At 38.3% G+C, this 21935-nt stretch overlaps 1 non-coding gene and 3 pseudogenes across 1 annotated transcript; 1 reads left to right on the top strand and 3 right to left on the bottom strand.

Annotated features, from left to right (window-relative positions):
- Positions 1–433: 433 nt before the first annotated feature.
- LOC130963196 (uncharacterized) lies at positions 434–11163 on the bottom strand (annotated as a pseudogene).
- LOC130964333 (small nucleolar RNA R71) lies at positions 7061–7168 on the top strand. Its single transcript, XR_009080431.1, has one exon. It is a non-coding gene; the product is annotated as a small nucleolar RNA R71 (small nucleolar RNA).
- Positions 11164–12116: 953 nt separating the features above from the next.
- Positions 12117–15119, bottom strand: LOC130963195 (uncharacterized; annotated as a pseudogene).
- Positions 15120–16234: 1115 nt separating this feature from the next.
- Positions 16235–21734, bottom strand: LOC130963194 (uncharacterized; annotated as a pseudogene).
- Between the last annotated feature and the right edge of the window lie 201 nt (positions 21735–21935).

Below are 21935 nucleotides of genomic sequence, written 5' to 3'. Positions count from 1 at the left end.
TCAATACATTATGTATGAGTTGCAAGCACTGCGCTGCTGGTGTATTTATAGACTAAATTTGAGGATATATATATTATGCTAACAAGAATTCAAGGAGTGGAGTTATTATTTGATAAAAGTGGGTATAAATTTAGAATACTCACTGAGTTCATTTTAACTACTTTGATTGTTAGAATATAATTAGGATCAATTAGTATATCTGAATATTTATATTATAAAATATTATTTCCGATTCAATGTGTCAAATTTAAATATAAAACTGTGCATCGCACCGTTTAACACTAGTAAAACAACAAATCGCACATCATGAGATGATGTATTGTATTGTATCACATCATACTATGTTTTCTCCCTAAACATCCAATGTTGTTTAGAGGCAAAAGCCAATATCCAACAACTAGCAAAATATCGAAACCTATAACCTATCGAAAGTTTAAGACTGCTGAGAAATGGCACTAGTTGCAACCGAAGATACAGAAATTCTCCTTACAGAACGAGAGGATTTCTTCACATAAGAGGAATTCCATTCCCCACCATCTTGACAATAGTCCATTGGATATTCACCACCAAAATCGCTCTTTTCATTTCCATTTTCATCTTCTCCACAGCTACACTCACAGGAAGAATCATCACTCTTTTGGCAACTTACACCCCCATCTTCACAACCTTCCTGCACCTTTGCCACCAACACATTTTTCTTCTTCTCCCACCAACCAGGTATCACCCCCAACGCGATCTCTGTCTCGAACGGGATTGAGCACTGGTTTTCCAAATGCATCACCCCAATCAATCGATAACCGAAGACAAGCAATCTGAATCCAAGCATCTACGAAGTCCTCAAACAATGCGATCCTTGCACGACTAATCTCAGACATCAAGAAAATAGTGTAAAGGAACCATTTTTCTTTCATATTATTTTCCAATCTCTCTAGAATCTTAGAGTTTCCTTATCTACCCAAAGTTCCCAAAACAACACCCAAATTCCGAGCTTCCTCCCTCGCTCTCAAAATCGCACCTTTCCTAGATTTCTTCATTCCCACGTGATCATACTCTTTCAAAAATAACATCCCAATATAAGGGTCATACCTAAAAGCCTTAATCACAAGATTTGCTATCATGATCGCCTCAAGATGAAACCTTCCACAGCTACAAATACCAAAACGCTATTCTCAGGATTCTCACTAAACGAATGCATTAATGAAACCTTGGGAGCAGTGCAGTGAAGAACCTCACTGGCTGAAAGAGGCTTGGACTGTGATACCAAAACCCTTAACATTGATTTCTCCAATTCCGGCTTCGCAGCCCTAATTGCATATGCAATCTGAATAATACCAGCTAATACGAGGTTCTGGGTGCAAGATTTGATGTTCAATTTAATGGTATCAACCAATTAGAAAACGTCGATTTTGCTGTCGACAAAGACGTAGAGACAGGGGATGGTGGTAGAATCGATGGGGACAAGGCAGCTGTGGCCGTAGTGGATGAGGAGGTCGGTGGAGAGCGCAGCGGCGGAGAAGTCGTCGACATAACAAGCGACGTAGGTGACGTCACCGGCTATCTTTCCCTTCCACCTCCCTCCGCTTCTCCCCAACCCACGCTGAATTTGTTTTCATGTCCATTTTCGGTGCTGCTGTATCGTTTTTGGCGCCGCTGAGCGGGTTGTACGCGAGTATCCTTAGGTAAGGAAGGTAGAAGGTGGTCGAGTGAGTTTCAGAAACGCTAAGGAAAAAAAGGGTTTAAAGAATATTAGAGAGGGAAGAAGGTTGATTGGTCGATGGAGGTGGAGCAATGGTGCGCGAAATTGTGATCACTAAAACTTCACACAACTAACCAGCAAGTGCACTGGGTCGTCCAAGTAATACCTTACGCGAGTAAGGGTCGATCCCACGGAGATTGTTGGTATGAAGCAAGCTATGGTCACCTTGTAAATCTCAGTCAGGCAGACTCAAATGGGTATGATGATAAACGAATAAAGCATAAAGATAAAGATAGAGATACTTATGTATATCATTGGTGAGAGCTTCAGACAAGCGAATGAAGATGCCTTCCCTTCCGTCTCTCTGCTTTCCTACAGTCTTCATCCAATCCTTCTTACTCCTTTCCATGGCAAGCTTATGCAAGGGTTTCACCGTTGTCAGTGGCTACCTCCCATCCTCTCATTGGAAATGTTCAACGCACCCTGTCACGGCACGGCTATCCATCTGTCGGTTCTCAATCAGGCCGGAATAGAATCCAGTGATTCTTTTGCGTCTGTCACTAACGCCCCGCCCTCAGGAGTTTGAAGCACGTCACAGTCATTCAATCATTGAATCCTACTCAGAATACCACAGACAAGGTTTAGACCTTCCGGATTCTCTTGAATGCCGCCATCAGTTCTCGCCTATACCACGAAGATTCTGATTAAAGAATCCAAGAGATATTCACTAAGCCTCATATGCTTGTAGAACAAGAATGGTTGTCAGTCACCTTGTTCATGAGTGAGAATGATGATGAGTGTCACGGGTCATCACATTCATCAAGTTGAAGAACAAGTGATATCTTGGACAAAGAACAAGCAGAATTGAATAGAAGAACAATAGTAATTGCATTAATACTCGAGGTACAGCAGAGCTCCACACCTTAATCTATGGTGTGTAGAAACTCCACCGTTGAAAATACATAAGAACAAAAGTGATCATTGGTTTCGGCCCCAGAGAGGGAACCAGAAGAACCAAGATGAAAATACAATAGTAAAAGGTCCTATATATAAAAAACTAGTAGCCTAGGGTGTACAGAGATGAGTAAATGACATAAAAATCCACTTCCGGGCCCACTTGGTGTGTGCTTGGGCTGAGCAAATGAAGCATGTTCGTGTAGGGACTCCTCTTGGAGTTAAACGCCAGCTTTTATGCCAGTTTGGGCGTTTAACTCCCATTTAGGTGCCAGTTCCGGCGTTTAACGCTGAAATTTCTATAGGTGACTTTGAACGCCGGTTTGGGCCATCAAATCTTGGGCAAAGTATGGACTATCATATATTGCTGGAAAGCCCAGAATGTCTACTTTCCAATGCCGTTGAGAGCGCGCCAATTGGGCTTCTGTAGCTCCAGAAAATCCACTTCGAGTGCAGGGAGGTCAGAATCCAACAGCATCTGCAGTCCTTTTCAGTCTCTGAATCAGATTTTTGCTCAGATCCCTCAATTTCAGCCAGAAAATACCTGAAATCACAGAAAAACACACAAACTCATAGTAAAGTCCAGAAAAGTGAATTTTAGCTAAAAACTAATAAAAATATACTAAGAACTTGACTAAAACTACTAAAAACATACTAAAAACAATGCCAAAAAGCGTATAAATTATCCGCTCATCACAACACCAAACTTAAATTGTTGCTTGTTCTCAAGCAACTGAAAATCAAATAAGATAAAAAGAAGAGAATATACTATAGACTCCAAATTATCAATGAAACATAGCTCCAAATTAGATGAGCGGGACTAGTAGCTTTTTGCCTCCGAACAGTTTTGGCATCTCACTTTATCCTTTGAAATTCAGAATGATTGGCTTCTTTAGGAACTCAGAATCCAGATAGTGTCATTGATTCTCCTAGTTAAGTATGATGATTCTTGAACACAGCTACTTATTGAGTCTTGGCTGTGCCCCAAAGCACTCTGTCTTCCAGTATTACCACCGGATACATACATGCCACAGACACATAATTGGGTGAACCTTTTCAGATTGTGACTCAGCTTTGCTAGAGTCCCCAATTAGAGGTGTCCAGGGTTCTTAAGCACACTCTTATTGCCTTGGATCACAACTTTATTTCTTTTCTTTTTCTTTCTTTTTCTCTTTCTCCTTTTTTTTTCGTTTTTCTCCTTCTTTTTTTCTCTTTTTTTTTTGTATTCACTGCTTTTTCTTGCTTCAAGAATCATTTTTATGATTTTTCAGATCCTCAGTAACATGTCTCCTTTTTCATCATTCTTTCAAGAGCCAACAATTTTAACATTCATGAACAACAAATTCAAAAGACATATGCACTGTTCAAGCATACATTCAGAAAACAAAAAGTATTGTCACCACATCAAACTAATTAAGCTAGTTTTAAAGATGAATTTGAAATCCTGTACTTCTTGTTCTTTTGTAATAAAAACAGTTTTCATTTAAGAAAGGTGATGGATTTCATAGGACATTCATAACTTTAAGGCATAGACACTAAGACACTAATGATCATAAGACACAAACATAGATAAACATAAAGCATAATTTTCGAAAAACAGAAAAATAAAGAACAAGGAGATTAAAGAACGGGTCCACCTTAGTGATGGCGGCTTGTTCTTCCTCTTGAAGGTCTTATGGAGTGCTTGAGCTCCTCAATGTCTCTTCCTTGTCTTTGTTGCTCCTCTCTCATGATCCTTTGATCTTCTCTGATGATGGAGTGTTCTTGATGCTCCACCCTTAGTTGTCCCATATTGGAACTCAACTCTCCTGGGGAGGTGTTAATTTGCTCCCAATAGTCTTGTGGAGGAAAGTGCATCCCTTGAGGTATCTCAGGGATCTCTTGATGAGAGGGGTCTCTTGTTTGCTCCATCCTTTTCTTAGTGATGGGCTTGAGGTCATGCCTTCTCAGTTGAACCGGCTTTGGATGCCATAAATGGTTATGGAAAAACAAAAAGCAATGCTTTTACCACACCAAACTTAAAAGGTTTGCTCGTCCTCGAGCAAAAGAAGAAAGAAGAGAGTAGAAGAAGAAGAATTGAGGAAGAAGGGAATGGCTTTGTGTTTCGGCCATTAGGGGAAGAAGTAGTGTTTGGGGTGTGTGAAAATGAAGGAGTGAGGATGTTAGTGGGATTTGATAGGTGGGGGTTTTTGGGGAAGAGGTATTGAGGTGATTGGTGAATGGGTGAAGAAGAGAGAGGGTGGTGGGGTTGGTGGGGATCCTGTGGGGTCCACAGATCCTGAGGTGTCAAGGAAAAGTCATCCCTGCACCAAATGGCAATCAAAATCACGTTTTGTGCCAAATCTGGCATTAAACGCCGGGCTGGTGCCCCTTTCTGGCGTTTAACGCCAGGTTCTTGCCCTTTCCTGGCATTTAACGCCAGTCTGGTGCCCCTTTCTGGCGTTAAACGCCCAGAATGGTGCCAGACTGGGCGTTAAACTCCCAACTGCTAGCCTCACTGGCGTTTAAACGCCAGTGGGTTCTTCCTCCAGGGTGTGCTATTTTTCTTCCTGTTTTTCATTCTGTTTTTGCTTTTTCAATTGATTTTGTGTCTTCTTATGATCATCAACCTACAAAAAAAACATAAAATGACAAAGAGAAGTAGATAAAATATAACATTGGGTTGCCTCCCAACAAGCGCTTCTTTAATGTCAGTAGCTTGACAGAGGGCTCTCATGGAGCCTCACAGATACTCAGAGCAATGTTGGAACCTCCCAACACCAAACTTAGAGTTTGAATGTGGGGGTTCAACACCAAACTTAGAGTTTGGTTGTGGCCTCCCAACACCAAACTTAGAGTTTGACTGTGGGGGCTCTGTTTGTCTCTGATTTGAGAGAAGCTCTTCAAGCTTCTTCTCCATGATGACAGAGGGATGTCCTTGAGCCTTAAACACCAAGGATTCTTCATTCACTTGAATGATCAACTCTCCTCTATCAACATCAATCACAGCCTTTGCTGTGGCTAGGAAGGGTCTGCCAAGGATGATGGATTCATCCATGCACTCCCCAGTCTCTAGGACTATGAAATCAGTAGGGATGTAATGGTTTTCAACTTTTACCAAAACATTCTCTACAAGTCCATGAGCTTGTTTTCTTGAGTTGTCTGCCATCTCCAATGAGATTCTTGCAGCTTGCACCTCAAAGATCCCTAACTTCTCCATTACAGAGAGGGGCATGAGGTTTACACTTGACCCTAAGTCACACAGAGCCTTCTTGAAGGTCATGGTGCCTATGGTACAAGGTATGGAAAACTTCCCAGGATCCTGCCTCTTTTGAGGTAATTTCTGCCTAGACAAGTCATCCAGTTCTTTGGTGAGCAAAGGGGTTCATCCTCCCAAGTCTCATTTCCAAATAACTTGTCATTTAGCTTCATGATTGCTCCAAGGTTTTTAGCAACTTGCTCCTCAGTGATATACTCATCCTCTTCAGAGGAAGAATACTCATCAGAACTCATGAAAGGCAGAAGTAAGTCCAATGGAATCTCTATGGTCTCATTTTGAGCCTCAGATTCCCATGGTTCCTCATTGGGGAACTCAGAGGAGATTGGTGCACGCCCATTGAGGTCTTCCTCAGTGGCGTCCACCTCCTCTCTTTCCTCTCCGTATTCGGCCATGTTTATGGCTTTACACTCTCCTTTTGGATTTTCTTCTGTATTTCTTGGGAGAGTACTAGGAGGGAGTCCAGTAATTTTCTTGCTCAGCTGACCCACTTGTCCTTCCAAATTTCTAATGGAGGACCTTGTTTCAGTCATGAAACTTTGAGTGGTTTTGATTAGATCAGAGACCATGGTTGCTAAGTCAGAGGTACTCTGCTTAGAACTCTCTGTCTGTTGCTGAGAAGATGATGGAAAAGGCTTGCCATTGCTAAACCTGTTTCTTCCACCATTATTGTTGTTGAAACCTTGTTGAGGTCTCTCTTGATTCTTCCATGAGAAATTTGGGTGATTTCTCTATGAAGAATTGTAGGTGTTTCCATAGGGTTCTCCTAGGTAATTCACCTCTTCCATTGAAGGGTTCTCAGGATCATATGCTTCTTCTTCAGATGAAGCATCCTTAGTACTGCCAGGTGCATTTTGCATTCCAGACAGACTTTGAGAAATCAAATTGACTTGTTGAGTCAATATCTTATTCTGAGCCAGTATGGCATTCAGAGTATCAATCTCAAGAACTCCTTTCTTCTGACTAGTCCCATTGTTCACAGGATTCCTTTCAGAAGTGTACATGAATTGGTTATTTGTAACCATTTCAATTAGCTCTTGAGCTTCTGTAGGCGTCTTCTTCAAATGAAGAGATCCTCCAGCAGAGCTATCCAAAGACATCTTGGATAGTTCAGAGAGACCATCATAGAAAATACCTATGATGCTCCATTCAGAAAGCATGTCTGAGGGACATTTTCTGATTAATTGTTTGTATCTTTCCCAAGCTTCATAGAGGGATTCTCCATCCTTTTGTCTGAAGGTTTGGACTTCCACTCTAAGCTTACTCCATTTCTGAGGTGGAAAGAACTTTGCCAAGAAGGCATTGACTAGCTTTTCCCAAGAGTCCAGACTATCTTTAGGTTGTGAATCCAACCATATTCTAGCTCTGTCTCTTACAGCAAAAGGGAATAGCATCAGTCTGTAGACCTCAGGGTCTACCCCATTAGTCTTGACTGTGTCACAGATTTGCAAGAATTCAGCTAAAAACTGATGAGGATCTTCCATTGGAAGTCCATGGAACTTGCAATTCTGTTGCATTAGAGAAACTAATTGAGGCTTAAGCTCAAAGTTGTTTGCTCCAATGGCAGGGATAGAGATGCTTCTCCCATAGAAGTTGGGAGTAGGTGCAGTAAAGTCACCCAGCACCTTCCTTGCATTGTTGGCATTGTTGTTGTTTTCGGCTGCCATGTCTTCTTCTTTGAAGAATTCGGTCAGGTCCTCAACAGAGAGTTGTGCCTTAGCTTCTCTTAGCTTCCGCTTCAAGGTCCTTTCAGGTTCAGGGTCAGCTTCAACAAGAATGCCTTTGTCTTTGTTCCTGCTCATATGAAAGAGAAGAGAACAAGAAAATATGGAATCTTCTATGTCACAGTATAGAGATTCCTTAAGGTGTCAGAGGAAGAAAAATGGAAGACAGAGGTAGAAAATTCGAACTTATCAAAGAAGATGGAGTTCGAATTTTGCATTAAGGAATAGTGTTAGTCCATAAATAGAAGGATGTGAGAAGAAGGGAAGTAATTTTCGAAAATTAAGTAAAAGATTTTGAAAACATTTTGAAAAACACTTAATTGATTTTCGAAAATAAGAGTGGAAAAGAAATCAAGTGATTTTTGAAAAAGATTTTGAAATTAGAAATAAAAAGATTTGATTGAAAACTATTTTGAAAAAGATGTGGTTAAAAAGATATGATTGGTTTTTAAAAAGATGTGATTGAGAAGATATGATTTGAAAACAATTTTAAAAAGATTTGATTTGAAAACAATTTTAAAAAGATTTGATTTTAAAAATTAATGACTTGCCTAACAAGAAAAGATATGATTCAAACATTAAACCTTTCTCAACAGAAAAGGCAACATACTTGAAATGTTCAATCAAATCATTAATTGTTAGCAAGTATCTTTGAAAAAGGAAAGAAATTGATTTTGAAAACATTTGATTGAAAATATATGATTTGAAAAAGATTTGATTTAGAAAAACTTTGAAAACTTGAAAAAAAATTGATTTGAAAAACAAAATCTTCCCCCTTGTGCCATCCTGGCGTTAAACGCCCAGAATGGTGCACATTCTGGCGTTTAACGCCCAAAACTCTACCCTTTTGGGCGTTAAACGCCCAACCAGGTACCCTGGCTGGCGTTTAAACGCCAGTCTGTCTTCTTCACTGGGCATTTTTGAATGCCCAGCTTTTTCTGTGTGATTCCTCTGCAGTATGTTCTGAATCTTCAATTCTTTGTATTATTGACTTGAAAAGACACAAATAAAAAAATATTTTTGGATTTTTAATAATCAAAATGCAACAAGAATCAAATAACAATGCATGCAAGACACCAAACTTAGCAGTTTGTATACTACTGACACTATATGAGACACATAAACACTCAAGTCAAAAGAATTCAAAGATCAGAGTAAGAAATCATCAAGAACAACTTGAAGATCAATGAGGACACATGCATGAATGCAATAAGAACAGAAACATGCAATTGACACTAAACTTAAGATGAGACTTTAGACTCAAACAAGAAATATTTTTGGATTTTATGATTTTGTAATTTTTTTGGATTTTTCGAAAATTTAAGTGAAAAGGAAAATAAAGGTATCAAAATTCTTAATGAGAATTCCAGGAATCATGCAATGTTAGTCTAAAGCTTTAGTCTAAAGGAATTAGACATGGCCGGCTAAGCTTCAGCAGGACATTGCATTCAAGAGCTAAATTGATGAGAATCAATCAGCCTTGGTGATGATAAGAACATCACCTTGAAACACTAGAATTCATTCTTAAGAACTCTGAAAGAAAAATACCTAATCTAAGCAACAAGATGAACCGTCAGTTGTCCATACACAAACAATCCCCGGCGACGGCGCCAAAAACTTGGTGCGCGAAATTGTGATCACTACAACTTCACACAACTAACCAGCAAGTGCACTGGGTCGTCCAAGTAATACCTTACGCGAGTAAGGGTCGATCCCACGGAGATTGTTGGTATGAAGCAAGCTATGGTCACCTTGTAAATCTCAGTCAGGCAGACTCAAATGGGTATGATGATAAACGAATAAAGCATAAAGATAAAGATAGAGATACTTATGTATATCATTGGTGAGAGCTTCAGACAAGCGAATGAAGATGCCTTCCCTTCCGTCTCTCTGCTTTCCTACAGTCTTCATCCAATCCTTCTTACTCCTTTCCATGGCAAGCTTATGCAAGGGTTTCACCGTTGTCAGTGGCTACCTCCCATCCTCTCATTGGAAATGTTCAACGCACCCTGTCACGGCACGGCTATCCATCTGTCGGTTCTCAATCAGGCCGGAATAGAATCCAGTGATTCTTTTGCGTCTGTCACTAACGCCCCGCCCTCAGGAGTTTGAAGCACGTCACAGTCATTCAATCATTGAATCCTACTCAGAATACCACAGACAAGGTTTAGACCTTCCGGATTCTCTTGAATGCCGCCATCAGTTCTCGCCTATACCACGAAGATTCTGATTAAAGAATCCAAGAGATATTCACTAAGCCTCATATGCTTGTAGAACAAGAATGGTTGTCAGTCACCTTGTTCATGAGTGAGAATGATGATGAGTGTCACGGGTCATCACATTCATCAAGTTGAAGAACAAGTGATATCTTGGACAAAGAACAAGCGGAATTGAATAGAAGAACAATAGTAATTGCATTAATACTCGAGGTACAGCAGAGCTCCACACCTTAATCTATGGTGTGTAGAAACTCCACCGTTGAAAATATATAAGAACAAAAGTGATCATTGGTTTCGGCCCCAGAGAGGAAACCAGAAGAACCAAGATGAAAATACAATAGTAAAAGGTCCTATATATAAAAAACTAGTAACCTAGGGTGTACAGAGATGAGTAAATGACATAAAAATCCACTTCCGGGCCCACTTGGTGTGTGCTTGGGCTGAGCAAATGAAGCATTTTCGTGTAGGGACTCCTCTTGGAGTTAAACGCCAGCTTTTATGCCAGTTTGGGCGTTTAACTCCCATTTAGGTGCCAGTTCCGGCGTTTAACGCTGGAATTTCTATAGGTGACTTTGAACGCCGGTTTGGGCCATTAAATCTTGGGCAAAGTATGGACTATTATATATTGCTGGAAAGCCCAGAATGTCTACTTTCCAATGCCGTTGAGAGCGCGCCAATTGGGCTTCTGTAGCTCCAGAAAATCCACTTCGAGTGCAGGGAGGTCAGAATCCAACAGCATCTACAGTCCTTTTCAGTCTCTGAATCAGATTTTTGCTCAGATCCCTCAATTTCAGCCAGAAAATACCTGAAATCACAGAAAAATACACAAACTCATAGTAAAGTCCAGAAAAGTGAATTTTAGCTAAAAACTAATAAAAATATACTAAGAACTTGACTAAAACTACTAAAAACATACTAAAAACAATGCCAAAAAGCGTATAAATTATCCGCTCATCAAGCAAGCTAAGCCAAAGCCAACGCCGAAGCGGTTTCTGAAGAACCAAATCCCCGGTTCCCTCCTCAACAATGCAGCCCTCGACGCTGCCATCTCCGTTCTCCTTCACAACTACAACTTTGAGGTCCACAAATGCGTTTGGCTCGTTCTTTCCGCCGGCACCAAGTGCGTTGCCCTTCAGTTCCCCGAGGGCCTCCTCATGTACTCCCTCCCTCTCTCTGACATCTTCACTGCCTTCGTCGCCATGAACATAAACACCCTTTAAACATACATTCACTCAATTATTTTTACTCTAGATAAGTTTTATTTTTTTTAGTTAAAACCTTGCATGTTGTTTTTTCATTAACAAATATTTGCATGTGTTATTGGTTCCTTTTCTGATTGTATGAAGGAATTTCACTAGGCTTCAATCTATTGAAACCCAAAATTTTAAAATAAGAGAAAATTTACGTAATTCAAAAGTTTTTTTTGAATAAAGAAAAACTTAACATACAAAAGTAGAGTAATATAAAAAAATAATACACAAAAAATAATGTAAAAATAAAAATGGCTAAACCATTGTCATCTACGATATTGTCAATAACAACTACATGGATTAGCACTAAATCATTCTTTGTATACCAAAAATTCTGGTATATAGAAAATCTCTTATCCTCAAATATTTCATTTTTATGTACCAATATAATTCATATATCTATTTAATTTTTTAACATCAAATTATTAAAAATAATTAAATTTTAATTCAATCTCTTAAAAATTATTTAAATGTATAAATTTATTAAAAGACTGTAGTATTAAAATTAAATTTATATACTTAAATAAGACAATAATTTTATGTCGTAAAACATAAACAAATACACCAATATATTTGTTAATTACTCAATACATTATATATGAGTTTCAAGCACTGCGCTGCTGCGTATTTATAGACTAAATTTGAGGATATATATATTATGCTAACAAGAATTCAAGGAGTGGAGTTATTATTTGATAAAAGTGGGTATAAATTTAGAGTACTCACTGAGTTCATTTTAACTACTTTGATTGTTAGAATATAATTAGGATCAATTATTATATCTAAATATTTATTATTATAAAATATTATTTCCGATTCAATGTGTCAAATTTAAATATAAAACTGTGCATCGCACCGTTTAACACTAGTAGAACAACAAATCGCACATCATGAGATGATGTATTGTATTATATCACATCATACTATGTTTTCTCCCTAAACATCCAATGTTGTTTAGAGGCAAAAGCCAATATCCAACAACTAAGAAAATATCGAAATCTATAACCTATAGAAAGTTTAAGACTGCTGAGAAATGGCACTAGTTGCAACCGAAGATACAGAAATTCTCCTTATAGGACGAGAGGACTTCTTCACATAAGAGGAATTCCACTCCCCACCGTCTTAAGAATAGTCCATTAGATATTCACCACCAAAATCGCTCTTTTCATTTCCATTTTCATCTTCTCCACAGCTACACTCACAGGAAGAATCACCACTCTTCTGGCAACTTACACCACCATCTTCACAACCTTCTTGCACCTTTGCCACCAACACATTTTTCTTCTTCTCCCACCAGCCAGGTATCACCCCCAACGCGATCTCTATGATAAACCACTATTTTATGGTTTATATTGTATTTAAGTGAGTGGTTTTTATCAAATTCTTGCCCACTTATTCATATGATTTGCATGATTTTACAATTCCTTCCTAGTTTAGTTCTATGGTTGAAAACTTGCTTCCTAGAGATCCTCTTATTGTATATTTTAATTCTCCTTTATACCATTTGATGCCGTGATCCATCTGTTAAGTGATTCAGGCTTCATAGGGCATGAATGGCTTTGAGAATGGAGAGGAAGCTTGCAAAATGGAAGGAGCACAAGAAATAAAGGAGACAACCAGCGGACAGCGACGCGCACGCAAGGCTGACGCGTGCGCGCAATTTGGACAAAATCACAGTGACGCGCACGCGTGCTTGACGCGTACGCGTGAATTGGAGTTTGCGTAAATGACGTGAGCGCATGTCTGATGCCCACGCGTGGAGAGGAAAATCGTCAAACGACGCGTACGCGTGACCGACGCGTACGCGTGACATGCGCGATCTGCAGAAATTGCAGAATACGCTGAAGATGATTTTGGGCCGCGTTTTGACCCAGATTTGGGCCCAAAAACACAGATTAAAGTCAGAGATCATGTAGAGACTCAACATATCAGATACAATATTCATAATATACACAACTTTAGGATTAGATGTAGTTTTAGAGAGAGGCTCTCTCCTCTCTCTTAGGATTAGGATTTATCTTAGGATTTACCTTATTGGGATTATTTCTTCTTCATCACATGTTCAATGTTTCTTTACTCAATTCTCGTATACTTTTCCATGTTGGATTTGATTTCTTTTATTAATGCAATTTGAGGTATTTCAGACATATGATTTTGATTTAGTTTTCTATATTCTTAGTTCTAGTTGATTAATTGGTGACTCTTGAGTTATAAAACTCATCGTGATTGATAATTGTTATCTTTGCTGATTGATTTAGATCCCTATAACTCTAGTCTTTCCTCAGGAGTTGACTAGGACTTTAGGTATTAAATTGATTTGTCCACTTGACTTACCTTCATAGTTAGAGGTTGACTGAGTGGGAGCAAAAATATAATTCTCATCACCATTGATAAGGATAACTAGGATAGGACTTCCAGTTTTCATATCTTGCCAAGAGTTTTCTTTGCTATTGATTTATTAATTCCTGCAATTTATTTCTCTTGTTCACACCTTTCAAAAACCCAAAAATACTGTTTTTCATAACCAATAATAAATCATACTTCCCTATAATTTCTTGAGCAGACGACCCGAGGTTTGAATACTTCGGTTTATAAATTTTATTAGGTTTGTTACTTGTGACAACCAAACGTTTGTACGAAGGAATTTTCTGTTGGTTTAGAAGCTATACTTACAACGCGATTACATTTGTGAATTTCTTTACCGAGAGAAAATCCATTCGTCACTCTACCTCGAAGGGATTGAGCACTGGTTTCCCAAAAGCATCACCCCAATCAATCGATAACCGAGGACAAGCAATCTGAATGCAAGCATCCACGGAGTCCTCAAACAATGCAATCCTTGCAAGGCTAATCTCAGACATCAAGAAAACAGTGTAAAGGAACCCTTTTTCCTACATATTCGTTTCCAATCTCTCCAGAATCTTAGGGTTCCCTTGCCTACCCAAAGTCCCCAAAGTAACACCCCAATTCCAAGCTTCCTCCCTCGCTCTCAAAATCGCACCTTTCCTAGATTCCTTCATTCCTACGTGATCATACTCTTCCAGAAACAACTTCCCAATGTAAGGGGCATACCTAAAAGCCATAATCCCAGGATTAGCTATCATGATCGCCTCAAGATAAAACCTTCCATTAGTTACAAATACCAAAATGCTATTCTCAGGATTCTCACTAAACAAATCCATTAATGAAACCTTGGGAGCAGTGCAGCCAAGAACCTCACCGGCCAAAAGAGGTTTGGACTGCGGTACCAAAACCCTAAACCCTGAATTCTCGAATTCCGGCTTCACAGCCCTAATTACAGATGCAAACTAAATAGTACCAGCTAATACGAGGCTCTGGGGGCGAGATTCGAGGTTCAATTTAACGGTATCAACCAAATGGAAAACGTCGATTTTGATGTCGATGAAGACGTAGAGACAGGGGATGGTGGTAGAATCGATGGGGACAAGGCAGCTATGGCCGTAGTGGATGAGGAGGTCGGCGGAGAGCGCAGCGACGGAGAAGTCATCGACACAACAAGCGCTGTAAGTGACGTCACCGGCTGTCTTTCCCTTCCACCTCCCTCTGCTTCTCCCCAACCCACACCGAATCCGTTTTTAAGTCCACTTTCGGTATTGGTGTATCATTTTTGGCGCTGCTGAGCGGGATGTATGCGAGTACCCTTAGGTAAGGATGGTAGAAGGTGGCCGAGTGAGTTTCAGAAAGGCTAAGAAAAAAAAAGAGTGTACAGAAGATTAGAGAGGGAAGAAGGTTGATTGGTCGATGGAGGTGGAGCAAGCTAAGCCAAAGCCAACACCGAAGTGATTTGTGAAGAACCAAATCACTGATTCCATCCTCAACGATGCGGCCCTCAACAACGCCATCTCCGTTCTCCTTCACAACTACAACTTCGAGGTACACAAATGCGTTTGGCACGTTCTTTCCACCGCCGCCAAGCACGTTGCCCTTCAGTTCCCCGAGGGCCTCCTCATGTACTCCCTCCCTCTCTCCAACATCTTCATTCATTGCCTTCGCCGCCATGACCATAAACACCCTTAAAATATACATTCACTCATTTTATTTTTTTGACTCTATATAAGTTTTATTTTTTTCAATTAAAACCTTACATGTTGTTTTTTCTTTGACAAACTTTTGCATGTGTTATTGATTCTTTTTCTGATGGTATGAAGGGATTTCACTAGGCTTCAATCTATTGAAACCCAAAATTTTAAAATAAAAGAAAATTTAGGTACTTCAAAAGTTTTTTTTTTGAATAAAGAAAAACTCAACACACTAAAGTAGAGTAATATAAAAAAATAATACACAAAAAATAATTTAAAAATAAAAAGGCTAATCTATTGTCATCTACGACATTGTCATTAACAACTACATAGATTAGCACTAAATCATTCTTTGTATACCAAAAATTCTGGTATATAGAAAATATCTTATCATCAAATGTTTCATTTTTATGTACCAATATAATTTATATATCTATTTAATTTTATAATGTCAAATTATTAAAAATAATTAAATTTTAATTCAATTACTTTAACAATTATTTAAATGTATAAATTTATTAAAAGACTGTAATAATAAAATTAAATTTATATACTTAAATAAGACAATAATTTTATGTCGTAAAACATAAACGAATATACCAATATATTTGTTAATTACTCAATACATTATATATGAGTTACAAGCATTGCGCTACTGGCGTATTTATAGACTAAATTTGAGTGTGTGTGTGTATATATATATATATATATATATATATATATATATATATATATATATATATATATATATATATTCTATATATATATATTTAATAAAAGTGGGTATAAATTTAGAGTACTCACTGAGTACATTTTAACTACTTTGATTGTTAGAATATAATTAGGATCAATTAGTATATCTGAATATTTATTATTATAAAATATTATTTTCGATTCAACGTGTCAAATTTAAATATAAAACTGTCCATCGCACCATTTAACACTAGTAAAACAGCAAATCGCACATCATGAGATGATGTATTGTATTGTATCACATCATACTATGTTTTCTCCCTAAACATCCAATGTTGTTTATATGCAAAAGCCAATATCCAGCAACTAAAAAAATATCGATATATATAACCTATAGAAAGTTTAATACTGCTGAGAAATGACACTAGTAGCAACCGAAGATACAGAAATTCTCCTTACGGGACGAGAGGACTTCTTCACATAAGAGGAATCACCACCAAAATTGCTCTTTCAAATTCCATTTTCATCTTCTCCACAGCTACACTCACAGGAAGAATCACCACTTTTCTGGCAACTTACACCACCATCTTCACAACCTTCTTCCACCTTTACCACCAACGCATTTTTCTTCTTCTCCCACCAGCCAGGTAACATCCCCAATGCGATCTCTGCCTAAAAGGGCTTGAGCATTGGTTTCCCAAAAGCATCACCCCAATCAATCGATAACCGAGGATAAGCAATCTGAATCCAAGCATCTACGGAGTCCTCAAACAATGCAATACTTGCAGGGCTAATCTCAGACATCAAGAAAACAATGTAAAGGAATCCTTTTTTCTTCATGTTCTTTTTCAATCTCTCCAGAATCTTAGGGTTTCCTTGCCTACCCAAAGTCCCCAAAACAACACCCCAATTCCGAGCTTCCTCCCTCGCTCTCAAAATCGCACCTTTCTTATATTCCTTCATTCCCACGTGATTATACTCTTCCAGAAACAACTTCCCATTGTAAGGGTCATACCTAAAAGCCTTAATCCCAGGATTAGCTATCATGATCGCCTCAAGATAAAATCTTCCATCAGCTACAAATACTGAAACGCTATTCTCAGGATTCTCACTAAACGAATCCATTAATGAAATCTTGGGAGCAGCGCAGCCAAGAACCTCACCGATCGAAAGAGGCTTGGACTGCGGTACCAAAACCCTAAACCTTGATTACTCCAATTTCGGCTTCGCAGCCCTAATTGCAGATGCAAACTGAATAGTACCAGCTAATACGAGGTTCTGGACACGAGATTCGAGATTTAATTTAACAGTATCAACAAAATGGGAAACATCAATTTTGATGTCAACGAAGACGTAGAGACAGGGGATGGTGGTGGAATCGATGGGGACAAGGTAGCTGTGGCCGTAGTGGTTAAGGAGGTCCGCGGAGAGCTCAGCGGTGAAGAAGTTGTCGACACAACAAACGCCGTAGGTGATGTCACCGGCTGTCTTTCCCTTCCACCTCCCTCCGCTTCTCCCCAACCCACACCGAATCCGTTTTCAAGTCCAATTTCGGATGCTGGTGTTTCATTTTTGGCACGGCTGAGCGGGTTGTACGTGAGTATCCTTATATAAGGAATGTAGAAGGTGGCCGAGTGAGTTTCAGAAATCTCAGAAAAAAAGGGTTTACAGAACATTAGAGAGGGAAGAAGGCTGATTGGTTGATGGAGGTGGAGCAAGCTAAGCCAAAGCCAACGCCGAAGCAGTTTGTGAAGAACCAAATCCTCGATTCCATCCTCAACGACGCGACCCTCAACGCCGCCATCTCTGTTCTCTCTCACAACTACAACTTCGAGGTCCAGAAATGCATTTGGCGCGTTCTTTCCACCGGCGCCAAGCGCGTTGCCCTTCAGTTCCCCGAGGGCCTCCTCATATACTCCTTCCCTCTCTTCGACATCTTTACTGTCTTTGCCACTATGACCATAAACACCCTTAAAACATACGTTAACTCAATTTATTTTTTTTACTCTAGATAAGTTTTATTTTTTTCAGTTAAAACTTTGCATGTTGTTTTTTCGTTAACAAACATTTGAATGTGTTATTGGTTCCTTTTCTGATGGTGTGAAGGGATTTCACTAGGTTTCAATCTATTGAAACCCAAAATTTTAAAATAAAAGAAAATTTAGGTACTTCAAAAAAATTTTTTGAATAAAGAAAAACTCAACACACTAAAGTAGAGCAATATAAAAAAATAATACACAAAAAATAACGTAAAAATAAAAATGGCTAATCCATTGTCATCTACGACATTGTCAATAAGAACTACATGGATTAGCACTAAATCATTCTTTGTATTCCAAAAATTCTGGTATATAGAAAATATCTTATCCTCAAATGTTTCATTTTTATATACCAATATAATTTATATATCTATTTAATTTTATAATGTCAAATTATTAAAAATAATTAAATTTTAATTCAATCACTTAAAAATTTATTTAAATATATAAATTTATTAAAATACTGTAGTATTAAAATTAAATTTATATACTTAAATAAGACAATAATTTTATGTCGTAAAACATAAACGAATACACTAACATTTTTGTTAATTACTCAATACATTATATATGAGTTGCAAGCACTACGCTGCTAGCGTATTTATAGACTAAATTTGAGTATATATATTATGCTAACAAGAATTCAAGGAGTGGAGTTATTATTTGATAAAAGTATGTATAAATTTAGAGTACTCACTGATTACATTTTAACTACTTTGATTGTTAGAATATAATTAGGATCAATTAGTATATTTGAATATTTATTATTATAAAATATTATTTTCGATTCAACGTGTCAAATTTAAATATAAAACTGTGCATCGCACCGTTTAACACTAGTAAAACAACAAATCACACATCATGAGATTTGTATTGTATTGTATCACATCATACTATGTGGTGCACGAAATTGTGATCACACTTTTCACAAAAATGCACAACTAACCAGCAAGTGTACTGGGTCGTCCAAATAATACCTTACGTGAGTAAGGTTCGATCCCACGGAGATTGCCGGCTTAAAGCAAGCTATGGTTATCTTGTAACTCTTAGTCAGGAGATTAATAATAAGAAGCATTTTGTTTGTGAAAAGTAAAAGAGCATGAAAAGAATGGTACTTGTTATTCAATAATAGAGAGCAGGTTGAGGTTTCGGATTTGCTCTGTCTTTTGAATTTCTGCTTTCCTACTATCTTCTTCTTCCAAAAATGCATGTCTCTTCCATGGCAGGCTGTATGTTGGTGGATCACCATTGTCAATGGCTACCATCCATCCTCTCAGTAAAAACATGTCTTCTACGATTTCCCGCATGGCTAATCATCTATCAATTCTCACTTGTGTCGGAATATGATACATTTATCCTTTTGCACACTGTCACTGCGCCCAATATTCCCGAGTTTGAAGCTCGTCACAGTCATCTCATCCCAGATCCTACTCGGAATACCACAGACAAGGTTTAGACTTTTCAGATCTCAGGAATGCTGCCAATTGGTTCTAGCCTCTACCACAAATGTTCTGATCTCATGAGTTTGAGTGCTCTGTTGTCAGGAGATACAGGTCAAACTCCCCAAGAGATACGCACTCAAGCTGTCGCCCAATGACTACGTTGAGCTCATATAGAACGGAAGTGGTTTTCAGGCACGCATTCATAAGTTGGGGAATGATGATGAGTGTCACGGATCATCACATTCTCCATGTTGAAATACGAATGAGTATCTTAAAATAGAAACAAACGTGATTGAATAGAAAAAAGTAGTAATTGCATTAATCTATGAAAACACAGCAAGCTCCTCATCCCACCTCTGGGGTTTAGAGGTTCATACTGTAGAAGATACAATTGGGCTGAGCTTCCTAGCTTTCACGTGCATGTGCCATTTCTGGAGTTAAACACCAGCTTGGATGCCAGTTTGGGCGTTTAACTCCAGCTTTGGTGCCAGTTCTGGCATTTTACGCCAAAAAAGGGTCTCTAGTGGGCGTTTAAATGCCAGTTTGGCCCATCAAATCTCGGAAAAAGTATGGACTATCATATATTGCTGGAAAACCCAAGATGTCTACTTTCCAACACAATTCAGAGCGCGCTAATTAGGCTTTTGTAGCTTCAGAAAATCCATTTCGAGTGCAGGAGGGTCAGAATCCAACAGCATCTGCAGTCATTTCTCAGCCTCTGAATCATATTTTTGCTCATGTCCCTCAATTTCAGCCAAAAAATACCTGAAATTATAGAAAAAAACACAAACCCATAGTGAAGTCCAGAAATGTGATTTTTGAACAAAAACTAATAAAATATGACAAAAAGTGAATGAAACATGTTAAAAACTATATGAAAATACTATCAAAAAGCGTATAAAATATCTGCTCATCACAATACCAAACTTAAACTGTTGCTTATCCCCAAGCAACTAGAAAAATAAAATAGGATGAAAAGAAGATTATGTTGCAATAAAATCTCAGAGTCTTTAATGAAGCTCAAGTTCAAATTAGATGAACGGGGCTTAGAGCTTTTTGCTTATGAATAGTTTTGGCATCTCATTTTATCCCTTGAAGTTCAGAATGATTGGCATCCATAGGAACTCAGAATTCAGATAGTGTTATTGATTCTCCTGGTGAAGTATGTTGATTCTTGAACACATCTACTTATGAGTATTGGCTGTGATCCTAAGCATCTTGTTTTCCAGTATTACCACCGGATACATAAATGCCACAGACATATAACTGAGTGAACCTTTTCAGATTATGACTCAGCTTTGCTAGAGTCCCCAGTTAGAGGTGTCCAGAGTTCTTAAACACACTCTTTTGCTTTGGATCACGACTTTAACCACTCAGTCCCAAGCTTTTCACTTGGACCTTCATGACACAAGCACATGGTTAGGGATAGCTTGATTTAGCCACTTAGGCCAGGATTTTATTCCTTTGGGCCCTCCTATCCACTGATGCTCAAAGCATTGGATCCTCTTTACCCTTGCCTTTTAGTTTAAAGGATCACTGGCTTTTTTTGCTTGCTTCTTTCTTTTTTTTTTGACTATTTTGTATTTTTTACTGCTTTTTCTTGCTTCAAGAATCAATTTTATGATTTTTCAGATTATCAGTAACATTTCTCTTTTTTTCATTATTCTTTCAAGAGCCAACAATTTTAACATTCATAAACTTCACTATAAAAATTATGCACTATTCAAGCATTCATTCAGAGAGCTAAAGTAATGCCACCACATATAAATAATTTGAATTTTTCTTATTATATACTCGAGATATTTGCACCCTTGCTCTTCTAAAAAAATCTACTATTTTATTCATGTTTGATGATGATAAGAAAATTAAATTATACCCAAATTGATAAAAATAATACTAATGCTCATGCAATCCTAATACTAATGCTCATGCAATTCTAATATAGGTCCCTAATAACAAAAGTTATCACAAAGTTAGGACTCAACAACCTTGATTTTGAGAGATAGGTGCTCCTTCAATCTGTGGGATGCCTGGCGCTTCAAGGGATAGCCTCTGGCGCTTCAGCTCATGTAGCTCACGCCCTTGCTGCTCTTGTTCCTTGAGCAATTTGCAAAGCATGCTGTTCTGATTTTGCGGCTCTTCTTTGAGTTAATCCACAGCTTCTTGCAGCATGGTAACAGATGCTTCTAAGCAAACCCAATAGTCAAATTGGGGAATTTCTGGGAGAAGCTCATGCGCCCTCCTCTTGGTGGGTTTGTCTTGAGCTTGAGATTCATCCATTATCTTTTTAGTGATTGAGTGCTCAGTTGGGATGAACTCATCCACTCCCATCTGTACCCCTGCATCCTTACATAATAGATAGATCAAGCACGGATAAGCCAATTTGGCCTCAGTAGATTCCTTTTGTGCAATTGTGTACATTTCACAAGGAATTAGCTGATGAACCTCCACCTCTCTTCCCAATATAATACAGTGAATCATCACTGCCCTTTTTACAGTAACTTCAGAATGGTTACTTGTGAGAAGTATAAAATGCCCAATGAAATCCAGCCAGCCCTTAGCAACTGGTTTGAGATCTCCTCTCTTTAGTTGGTTTGGGACACCTTTTGTGTTAGTTATCCA

Source organism: Arachis stenosperma, chromosome 2 (assembly GCF_014773155.1).
Source record: "Arachis stenosperma cultivar V10309 chromosome 2, arast.V10309.gnm1.PFL2, whole genome shotgun sequence".
Lineage (NCBI taxonomy): Eukaryota > Viridiplantae > Streptophyta > Magnoliopsida > Fabales > Fabaceae > Arachis > Arachis stenosperma.
Note: the sequence above shows the minus strand (reverse complement) of the source record. Positions and strands in the feature narration are given on the sequence as shown.